We start from the raw sequence: 10,996 nt of genomic DNA on the forward strand, positions 1-10,996 counted from the left end.
AACTCTGGTGGTGAGAACTGTGAGAAACTGTACCCCTGTTCTCTTACAATCTTGTTGATTACTATTAAAACACTAATATAAAACTTAAAAAATAAATAAAGGCAGGACAACCCTGAAATCTAGTCCATCTTTGTTTCTCAAGTCCTAAATCTTGGCAGGAGATGCCCAGATATGTGTGGTTTTGTTAATTCATCTAACAAGTGGCCCTTTTTCACAAATAGGAACAAAAATAAATTACAAGCAGGTAGGAACCCTGGTCCCATGAGTTCAAAAGTTCAGATACCTCTGCTGCTTTAGAGCTCTTTCTCCACTCAAGTCATCTCTCCATTAGCCTCTCCTTCTCTACCAGATTCTACCACAGGTTCCAGAGCTAAGTGGACAGAAGGCAACACTAAGGAAAACTGACCAACACTCAGAAACAGGACAAAGAGAGCACCATGTTCCTTCAGTGTTGGGTGTTGTCAGGCAGTCGCCCTTATTTTCCAGTATCTGATTTTCTAGAGAATGTACTGCCCACAGCAGTAGCCATTAGACACAGGTGCCTACCGAGCACCTGCATTTGGCTCGTCTGAATTGAGAAGTGCTGTGTGAGTATAAAATATATACTGAATTTTGGGAGTCAGGCGGTAGCGCAGCGGGTTAAGCGCACGTGGCGCAAAGCGCAAGGACCGGAGTTAAGGATCCGGGTTCGAGCCCCCATCTCCCCACCTGCAGGGGAGTTGCTTCACAGTTCTCTCCCCCTCTCTGTCTTCCCCTCCTCACTCCATTTCTCTCTGTCCTATCCAACAATGGCAACGTCAATAACAACAACAATAAAAAATAATAATAACCTCCAGGAGCAGTGGCTTCATAGTGCAGGCACCGAACCTAGCAATAACCCTGGAGGCAAAAAAAAAATATATATATATATATATATACTGAATTTCGAGGACTAGTGGCAGGGGAAGAATATCAAAGATTTTATTAGTAACATTTATGTAACCAGTTTCATCAGTTTCCTGTGGCTACTACAACAAACTATCCCAAATTGGGCAACAACAAAAACTGGGGCCAGGTGGTGGTGCCTCAACCTGGTTGAGGGCACATGTTACAGTGTGCAAGGAACCAGATTCAAGCCCCCAGACCCCAGCTGCATAAGAGAAGATTCATGAATGATGAAGCAGTGCTACAGGTTTATATCTATCTATCTATCTATCTCTATCTCTCCTATTTATCTCTCCTTTCCCTCTCAATTTCTTTCTGGCCCTATCAAAAATAAAGAATTTTTCTTAATCTCACTACCACAAAGAAAGAAATGTACTGTCTTGACTACTGGATGGTTCTGCCCATGTGTAGAATGTAGGAGACTAAAGCAAATGAGCTTGCAAAAAAATAAAATAAAATAATAGCCAAACTATCTCTTGGACTTAGTGAGAACTATGGTGGAGGGAGGGGCACAGAAATTTGGTGGCAGGTGTGAAGACTTAAATATAATATGTGTGGGTGTGAAATTCGACCCTGAAATCTTTTAATCTTGTCAAGCACTGTTAAATCACTAATAACAGTGAAAACATAAAATTTTTTAAAATATTGTTTTTTTAATTTTTATTTTTTTACTTTTTTATTTTATTTTATTTTATTTATTTATTCCCTTTTGTTGCCCTTGTTGTTTTATTGTTGTAGTTATTATTGTTGTCATTGTTGTTGGATAGGACAGAGAGAAATGGAGAGGGGAGGGGGAAGACAGAGAGAGGGAGAGAAAGATAGACACCTGCAGACCTGTTTCACAGGTGTGAAGCGACACCCCTGCAGGTGGGGAGCCAGGGCTTGAACCAGGATCCTTATGCGGGTCCTTGTGCTTAGCGCCACCTGCGCTTAACCCGCTGCGCTACAGCCCGACTCCCTATTTATTTATTTATTCCCTTTTTAGCCCTTGTTGTTTTATTGTTGTTGTCATTGTTGGATAGGACAGAGAGAAATGGAGAGAGGAGGGGAAGACAGAGAGTGCGAGAGAAAGACAGACACCTGCAGACCTGCTTCACTGCCTGTGAAGCGACTCCCCAGCAGGTGGGGAGCCAGGGGCTCGAACTGGGATCCTTATGCCAAAAAGTATTGTTTTTAACAGTTTTGGACATCAGTAGATGTCCAAAATCAAAAGGACACTACTCATAATGTATTAAAGAATCACCATCCTATGTCACAGAACCTCATTTTAAGTATAGTTAAGGACAGGGCTACTTCTGCAAAGTATATCATTAGGGTGTTTTTTGTGTAAATACCATGGAGAGTAATTACACAGACCTAAATGGTATAGCCTACCACACATCTAGAATATGGATATGAATACTTCACCATCTTATGAAGTGTGCTATCAAGCAGACACTATTGACTGTCATTGCATATTCAAGTAACCAATTCCAAATAAGGCCTCATAGGGAAGAATGGAAGTGTGAACTTAAATATCAGAACTTTATTTTTGAGTGAGGGGTGAAATTCAATCCGTAACATATGTTCAAATTATACTGTTGAGTGCAATGACTCAAACTAAATAAATAAGGAATTTCAAATGTGACTTTGGCAGCTCACAGCTCTCTCTATTGGACAGTCTTGCTCTGGAAGTGGCAGAACCAGGGTCTGACTTGCTATTCACTATTGATTGGGTTACTTTAAAACTGTGAAAGCAAAGATGTTAACTTTGCTTTAACAGAAAACCCAGAGTGATCAATTAATGTTATCCTGCAGAGAAGCAAATGAAAAGATTATAACCCAAAGCTTACAGATACCTATCATATATATATTAGCAATCTTATTTTAACTTGCTTTATTTTAAGTAACTCTTAATATTTCTGTCAGTCCTATACTTTTTTAAACTCTCCTTAAATCTTGCTGATTCCTTCATTAAGGAGTTAATTAAATCCTTAACACATGTTCACTTTATGGAAAGCTAAGTTTTCAACATTTAGAAGATAGACTTTCACATAGGGATTTGAAAGTTATGAAATCCCTATTTTAAGTGTTTGCCATCTCTGAGCAAAAGCCACCCCCTAAAGAAATCACCCTTGCAAGGCTCCTCCACCCCACCCCACCCCACTTACACAACTGACTAGAACAGAAGTAGAACCAAAAGCAGGCATTCCATGCAAACACTGGACTCTTGGAATCCTAGACCTGAACAACCTTGCTGAACCTTCCGGACCTCTAAAAGGCCAAGAAGTGGCTGCTAAAGGCTGAGTTACCCACCCACCTTCAAATCTGGGAGAGTCTGGAGAGATGAGAGAACAGAGAAGCCTCTTGCATGGGGTGGGCTAGAGGAGGATAATGACAGTCTCTCAGGAACCACAGGTCCTCTGAGTCAGAGACCCATTTCCTCTACTTCGCTTTTTAGATTTTATTTATTACTGAAAGAGAGAGGGAGGAAGAAGAAGACATACTTTGCCAGCGATCAAACTCAGGACCTCATGCCTGAGAGTCCAATACTGTATCTACTGCACTACTTCTTGAACTACTCTCTGCCCACTTATTTATTTATTTATTTATTTATTTTTAACCCAGAGCACTGCTCAGCTCTAGCTTATGGTGGTGCAGGGGATTCAACTTGGGACTTTGGAGTCTCAGGCATGATGAGGGTCTCTTTGCATAATCTTTATGCTATCTACCCCTGCCCTACTCTCCTATCTTTTTTTTTTAATTTCTTTATTGAGGGATTAATGTTTTACATTCGACAGTAAATACAACAGTTTGTACATGCATAATACTTCTGTTTTCCACATAACAATACAATCCCCACTAGGTCCTCTGTCATCCTTTTTGGACCTGTACTCTCCCCTCTCACCCACCCCAGAGTCTTTTACTTTGGTGCAATACACCAACTCCAGTTCAGGTTCTACTTGTGTTTTCTCTTCTGATTTTGTTTTTCAACTTCTGCCTGAGAGTAAGATCATCCCATATTCATCCTTCTGTTTCTGACTTATTTCATTTCACATGATTTCTTCAAGCTGCATCCAAGATGGGCTGAAAATGGTGAAATCACCATTTTTAATAGCTAAGTAGTATTCCATTGTGTATATAGACCACAACTTGCTCAGCCACTCATCTGTTGTTGGACATCTGGGTTGCTTCCTGGTTTTGTTCTCTGCCCATCTTTAAGGATACCTCTCTACCAAAACTAAACCTCCAGGACCTGAAAGATAAAGATAATAACCAATCCAGGGGACCTCAGAGAAGAGTGACAGAGCAAACCAGATCACGTACCCACTAAACAGAACTATACCTGGAAGATCTCAATAAACACCTGGATTCAAAAGAATTATAACAGGGTATGGAAAAATCAAGCCCATGACAGAAAGGACTTCTGTGTGGGGAGATAGCTCACCCACTACAGCATATGCTTCATCAGACACAAAGATGCAGATTCAAACCCCAGCACCACAAGGGACTCTGATGAAGTAGTGCTGTGGTATCTCTCCTCTGATGCTGAAAAGAAAAGAGAAAAAGACTCTACCAGAAGAGGAAGAATCACAGTCAAAAAAAAAAAAGTTTGAGAGCAGGGAAAAAGATGCTTTAAAAAACGAGGAACTTGGGAGTCGGGCGGTAGCGCAGCGGGTTAAGCGCAGGTGGCGCAAAGCACAAGGACCAGCGGAAGGACCCTGGTTCGAGCCCCCGGTTCGAGCCCCAGGCTCCCCACCTGCAGGGGAGTCACTTCACAGGCGGTGAAGCAGGTCTGCAGGTGTCTGTCTTTCTCTCCCCCTCTCTGTATTCCCCTCCTCTCTCCATTTCTCTCTGTCCTATCCAACAACGATGACTTCAATAATAACTACAACAACTAAATAGCAAGGGCAACAAAAGGAATAAATAAATAAATAACGAGGAACTTCTGAAGCCTAAAAACAAGGACTCTGAGGGATTTTTTTTTAAGTAGATGAATTAAAAGAAAGAATGTTACTGCTGAGCCCTAAGTCAGACATCTGGAAGATCAATATAAGAAATACCTTAAAGTAGAGATAAAAGTCATGAGGGAAAAAATGAAAGATTTAGAGGAAAGGGCTATGAATCCTAACACGCAAAGAATCGAAGTTCCAGGTGGAAACAAAATAACAGTAGGAAGAGAGGCAATAATTAAATTCACAGGTGTTAGTCCACCATAGTTCATTTGTAGTGCTAACTCTTTCTCGCATCTGCAACTCTGAAATTCCAACGCCCATAAAATAATTTTAAAGCAGCTGTTAAAACTATGCTCCAAGACTTCTAAGAAAAACATACTTTTAGAAAATGAACAGGAGATTTCAAAAGATGAATATAAACTATAGAAAAGAACCAAGTGTGTAGCCAGGGATGCGGTGCAGTGACTGAATCACTGGACTTTTCAAGCATGTCTAAGTTTGATAGAACAGTCTCTTTTTCTTACTGCAAGGCACACTTCTTTAAAATGATAGAGAAAACCAGAGCATAATTCTGGCACATGGGATGCTTGGGGTCAAACTCAGGACCTCTTGCTTGAAAATTGAACACTCTATCCACTGAACCACCTTTTAGGTCACTTATGAGACATATTTTATAAATAACAGTGTAGGGCCAGGAGGATTGCTCAGCAATAGAGCAACTTCCTTACATGGCTGAGATCTTGGATTCAGTCCCCTGCACCTCATGAGAGTAACAAGGACAAAATGAGCAGACCTCTACAAATAGGGAAGCAATGATTTGCTTTCTCTCCTCCTCCCCCATCTTTACCCCTCATTAAAAAAAAAATTAAAGGTATGGGAGCTAGCACAGCGGGTTAAGCACAGGTGGCGCGAAGCTCAAGGACCAGCATAAGAATCCTGGTTCAAGCCCCCAGCTCCCCACCTGCAGGGGAGTCGCTTCACAAGTGGTGAAGCAGGTCTGCAGGTGTCTGTCTTTCTCTCTCCCCCTCTCTGTCTTCCCCTCCTCTCTCCATTTCTCTTTGTCTTATTCAACAATGACAACAACAGTAATAACTACAACAATAAAACAACAAGGCCAACAAAAGGGAATAAATAAATAAAATAAATATTTAAAAAAAGAAACAAAGGGAAACTTCCTGACAGTAAAATGATCTGTTTTCATTAGAAAACATAAGTGTATCTAATGGCAGAGCTTCAGACTGCAAGAAAAAAAAAAGTGATAAAATCTAACACTCCTCTCTCAGCAGTTGATAGATTTCCTTTCATTGCTAAAAATGTAGAAGATTTGAACAAAGGCAGCAACCAGCCTGATCTAATTTACATTTACAGAAGAACAATAGCTGAGTACCCACATTCTTTTCTAACTATTCATGATGGGTCCATGTGGTGGCACACCTGGTAGAGCACACGTCACCATGCACAAGGACCCAGGTTCAAGTCCCCAGTAGCTTCATGAGCGGTGAAGCAGGGCTGCAGGTGTCTCTTATTCTCCTTCTTTCCTTTCCCCTTCCCTCTCAATTTCTCTCTGTCCTATCATATAAAATAAATCAATAAATATTTTTAAAATGTAAAATATTCATGATACATGCAAAACAGGACCACCAGTGTTACTCCTGGGGTTTAGTACCTGCACAATGAACCCCCTGCTCCCAGTACCCGTTGTTGATTTTTGTTTGTTTGTTTTTTGTTTTACTTTCTTTTCTTTTATTTGATAGGACAGTGAAAAAATTAGAGGAGAGTAGGATGCTGAAAGGGAAAGAAAGAGACACCTGCAAAACTGCTTCACTGCTCCTGAAGACACCCCCCTACCGCAGGTTGGGAACTGTGGCCTTGAACCTGAGTCCTTGCATATGATAACATGTATGCTTAACCAGGTGTGCCACTACCTGTCCCCTTAAATATATTTTTTATTATGGCTACTTAGCTACAAGGTCATTTGTAAGAGAGTAAATCATTAAAATAGAAAATAAACAATAAGGGAAAAATTACAAAACTAGTTCTTATTGAAAAGATCAATAAAATTAATAAAATAACTATAGAAACTGCTCTGCATGGGGGGGGGGTCAGGCAGTAGCGCTGCAGTGGGTTAAGTGTACATGGCGCAAAGCGCAAGGATTAGTTTAAGGATCCTGGTTTGAGACCCGGGGTCGCTTCACAAATGGTGAAGCAGGTCTGCAGGTTTCTCTCTTTCTCTCCCCATCTCTGCCTTCCCCTCTTCTCTGGATTTCTCTCTGTCCTATCCAACAACAATGACAACAATAATAATAACAAAAACTGATAAACAACAAAGGCAACAAAAGGGAAAAAAATAGCCTCCAGGAGCAGTGGATTCGTAGCGCAGGCACCAAGCCCCAGCGATAACCTTGGAGAAAAAAAACAAACCTGTTCTGCTGGCAGGACACAGGACTTGCATACCTGAAGTGCCCAGTTCAATATCCAGCGCCATATATAGCGGTGTAGTGCTCTAGGGTCTCTCTCTGTCTGTCTCTCTCTCCTCTAACTCGTGAAATAAATATATTGTTAAAATTAATAAAACCCACTCTTGACTCACCAAGAAGACCAGAGAAAGAACACAAGTTATCAAGAAGAAAAAAGACATAGACAACAAATCCAGCAGGTGTTTTTTTAATATGGTGTCAGTGAATGAAGCCAGGATCTGCACATGTGCAACACTGCAGCATCACAGCCTGACCCAACGTTTATTCTCTACTTTTAGAAACAGAAGACAGAGGAAGAGAGAGAGGGAGGTAGAAATAGCAAAGCTCATCCATCAGCCATGGAATTCTACCTTTTTTCTTTAAAGAAGATGTAGTCTTTTAAATCTTTATTTATTTGATAAAAACAGACAGAAATCAAGAAGAATGGGCAGGTAGAGAGGGAGAGAGACACCTGCAGACTTGCTTCGCAACTCATGAGGCTTTCCTCTTGCTAGTGGGGACTGGGGGCTTGAACCTGGGTCCTTGTGCTTTATAACATTTGCACTCAACTAGGTGCACCACCAACTGGCCCTGGAGTTCCACTTCTTTTGTTGTTTATATTGTCTATGATGCTCCCATATTGTGCCAGAGACTAAACTCAGGGTCTCACACATGGAAGGCATACACTCTACCCACTATGCCCCACAATCCTCCAGCTACTGAAAGAATCCCAATAATAATCTGGTGGCAAAAATAAATAAATAAATATGCAATCTATCAAAATGCCATATGTAGAAAATGCCAAGATGTAGAAAATTCACATAGCTATATGTCTAACAAGAAATTGAATCCAAATTTAAAATCCTTTGAACTATACAAAGAAAGTGCCTTCCCATGTTTTCACAACATAATTTTATTTCATCTTATTTTATTATATTTTATTTTTGCTAACTGGACTTTGCAAGGTTTCACACTTGTACAATTCCATCACTCCTGTAAACATCTTTCCCCTTACAAGCACAAATAGAAACAGAGGGGGAAGGAAAAGGGGGAGTGGGAGGGAGAAGGAGGGGGGATGGGAGAGGGAGAGAGATGGAGAAGGGAGAAAGGGAGAGAGAAAAGGGTGAAGGAGGGGGAAAGTTGGGGAGAGAGGGGGAAGGAGGAGAGGGGGAAGGAGAGAGGGAGAATGAGGAGGAGGGAAAAGGGAAAGAGGGAAGGGAAAGAGGGATGGAGGGAGAAAGACCACAGAATTGCTTTATGAAGCTCACCTAGTGCATGATGCTCCCAAGTGTACTCCTGGGGGCTCCTACCAGATGAACGGTCTCCTGACACACACAAGCTGATTTTTAGATAGGGAGAGGAGAAAGAGAGAGTGAAAGACCCCAACAGTACAGAAGCTTCCTCCACTGTGGTGGGGGCTAGGATCAAACCTGGGGGGACACACTTGGCAAAACAGCACACTATGCACGTAAGTCCAAACTAATTTCATTAAGGGGGTTATTAACTTCTATCTTACAAAAACTCTGAAAATGGAAAACAAAATACCTCCCAACTCATTTCATGAGACCAGCATATCCCCGATGACAAATTGTATAAAGAAATTACAAATTCCAGACCGGCATAAGGATCCCGGTTCGAACCCCGGCTCCCCACCTGCAGGGGAGTCGCTTCATAGGCGGTGAAGCAGGTCTGCAGGTGTCTATCTTTCTCTCCTCCTCTCTGTCTTCCCCTCCTCTCTCCATTTCTCTCTGTCCTATCCAACAATGACAACAGCAATAATAATAACTACAACAATAAAACAACAAGGGCAACAAAAGGGAATAAATAAAAAAAAAAAAAAGAAATTACAAATTCCAGACCAATATCTTTCATGAAGGTATGCACAGAAGCCCTTCGCAAAATATTAGCCAATACTCTTGAATGACACATTAAAAAGTAATCAAAAGGAATTAAAGCTTGGTTTAACTTATGCAAAGTCAATCAATGTAATCAACCATATTAACAGACTAAAAAGGAAAATCAAATGTTCATTTGTGTAGGTAAAATAAAACTATTTGAAAAAAGTCAACAGCCATTCACTTACAAAAAAAAAAAAAAGCATTAAACTAGAAATAAAAGGAAGCTTCAATCAATTAACTGTATCTTTAAAAACCCTACAGCGAGCATTCTTCTTACTAGTTTGTATTGAATAGTTAAACATTCCCTTTATTATTGAAAAGAGAGAGAGAGAGAGGAAGCTGGGCAGTAGCACAGCAGGTTAAGCGCACATGGCGCAAGGTGCAAGGACAGGCATAAGGATCCCAGTTCGAGCCCCCAGGTCCTCACCTGCAGGGACTCGCTTCCAAAACCGTGAAGTAGGTCTGCAGGTGTTTATCTTTCTCACCTCCTCTCTGTCTTCCCCTCCTCTCTCGATGTGGTGACTCTATATGGCCCGACACAGTGCTGACGTCAGCCTTGGCGACAGAAAGCTGACAGTATGCAGTGATCTGTGCAAGCGCATGGTGGACTATAGGTGAATCCAGACTGTGCTAGTGTGCAAAGCATTGTGGGTAGGCTGAATAGGCTTAAAAAGACAGCAGCCAGAACTCTGGGGTCTCTTTGGCTGCGGCTTCTTCTCCTGCTCAGATGCCTCTCAGCAGAGGTGCTCCAGGCATCCATCCGTCATGTCTACTTCTCCTGGGACCTGAACACTTGTGACTCTGCTAGCCAGTAAACTTTCAGACCCCTCTACAGCCATGAGCAACCTTTACCAGAGCTTATAATTGTTTATCTTATGGGACTAAATTTTGATAACCATATTCAGATTTTACAGACCTAGCATACGCTTAACCCTTGATGATAATTGCTGATTTTGCCCTTTACCTGTTTCACCCTAATAAACCATGTATTGATTAAACCAGTTCCCAGCTCCCAATGGGAATCCTACGCACTGCAAGCAACAGCCCTGACCCCCAAACCAATTTTTAAGATAATTTACAACATCTTGATTTCTCTCTGTCCTATCCAACAACAATAGCAACAACTATGACAACAATAACAGTAACAGCTACAACAAGGGCAACAAAATGGGGAAAATGGCCTCCAGGAGCAGTGGATTCATTGTGCAGGCACCAAGCCCCAGTGATAACCCTGGAGGCAAAAAACAAAACAACCAAGAAGAGAGAGAGAGAGAGATCCAGGGGCCAGGTGGTAGTGCACCTGGTGAGTGTGCACATTATCATATGCAAGGACCCGGTTCAACACCCACCCCCAACCCCACCGCCCCACCAGCAAGAGAGAAGCTTCACAAGTGCAGGAGTGGTGAAACAGATCTGCAGGTGTCTCTCTTACTCTCTCCCTTTCTGTCTCCCCTACCCCTCTCAACTTTTTCATTGTCCAATCCAGCTAAAGGAGAAGGAGGAGGAGGAAAGAAAAAGAAAAAAATTGGAAAATATGTTCACCAGGAGCCATGAATTCAACATGCAGGCACCAAGCCCCAGCAATAACCCTGGTGGCAAGTAAATAAAGATATAAATAAAAAGATATCCATTGTTACCACTTCTATTCAACACTATACAAGAGAACTTAACCAGTGAAGTTAAGTAAGAAAAATAAATAACAGGGGCCGGGTGGTGACACACCTAGTTGAGCGCACATGTTACAATGCTCAAGGACCCAGGTTCGTGTCCCCGGTCCCCACCT

Source organism: Erinaceus europaeus, chromosome 1, assembly GCF_950295315.1.
Source record: "Erinaceus europaeus chromosome 1, mEriEur2.1, whole genome shotgun sequence".
NCBI lineage: Eukaryota > Metazoa > Chordata > Mammalia > Eulipotyphla > Erinaceidae > Erinaceus > Erinaceus europaeus.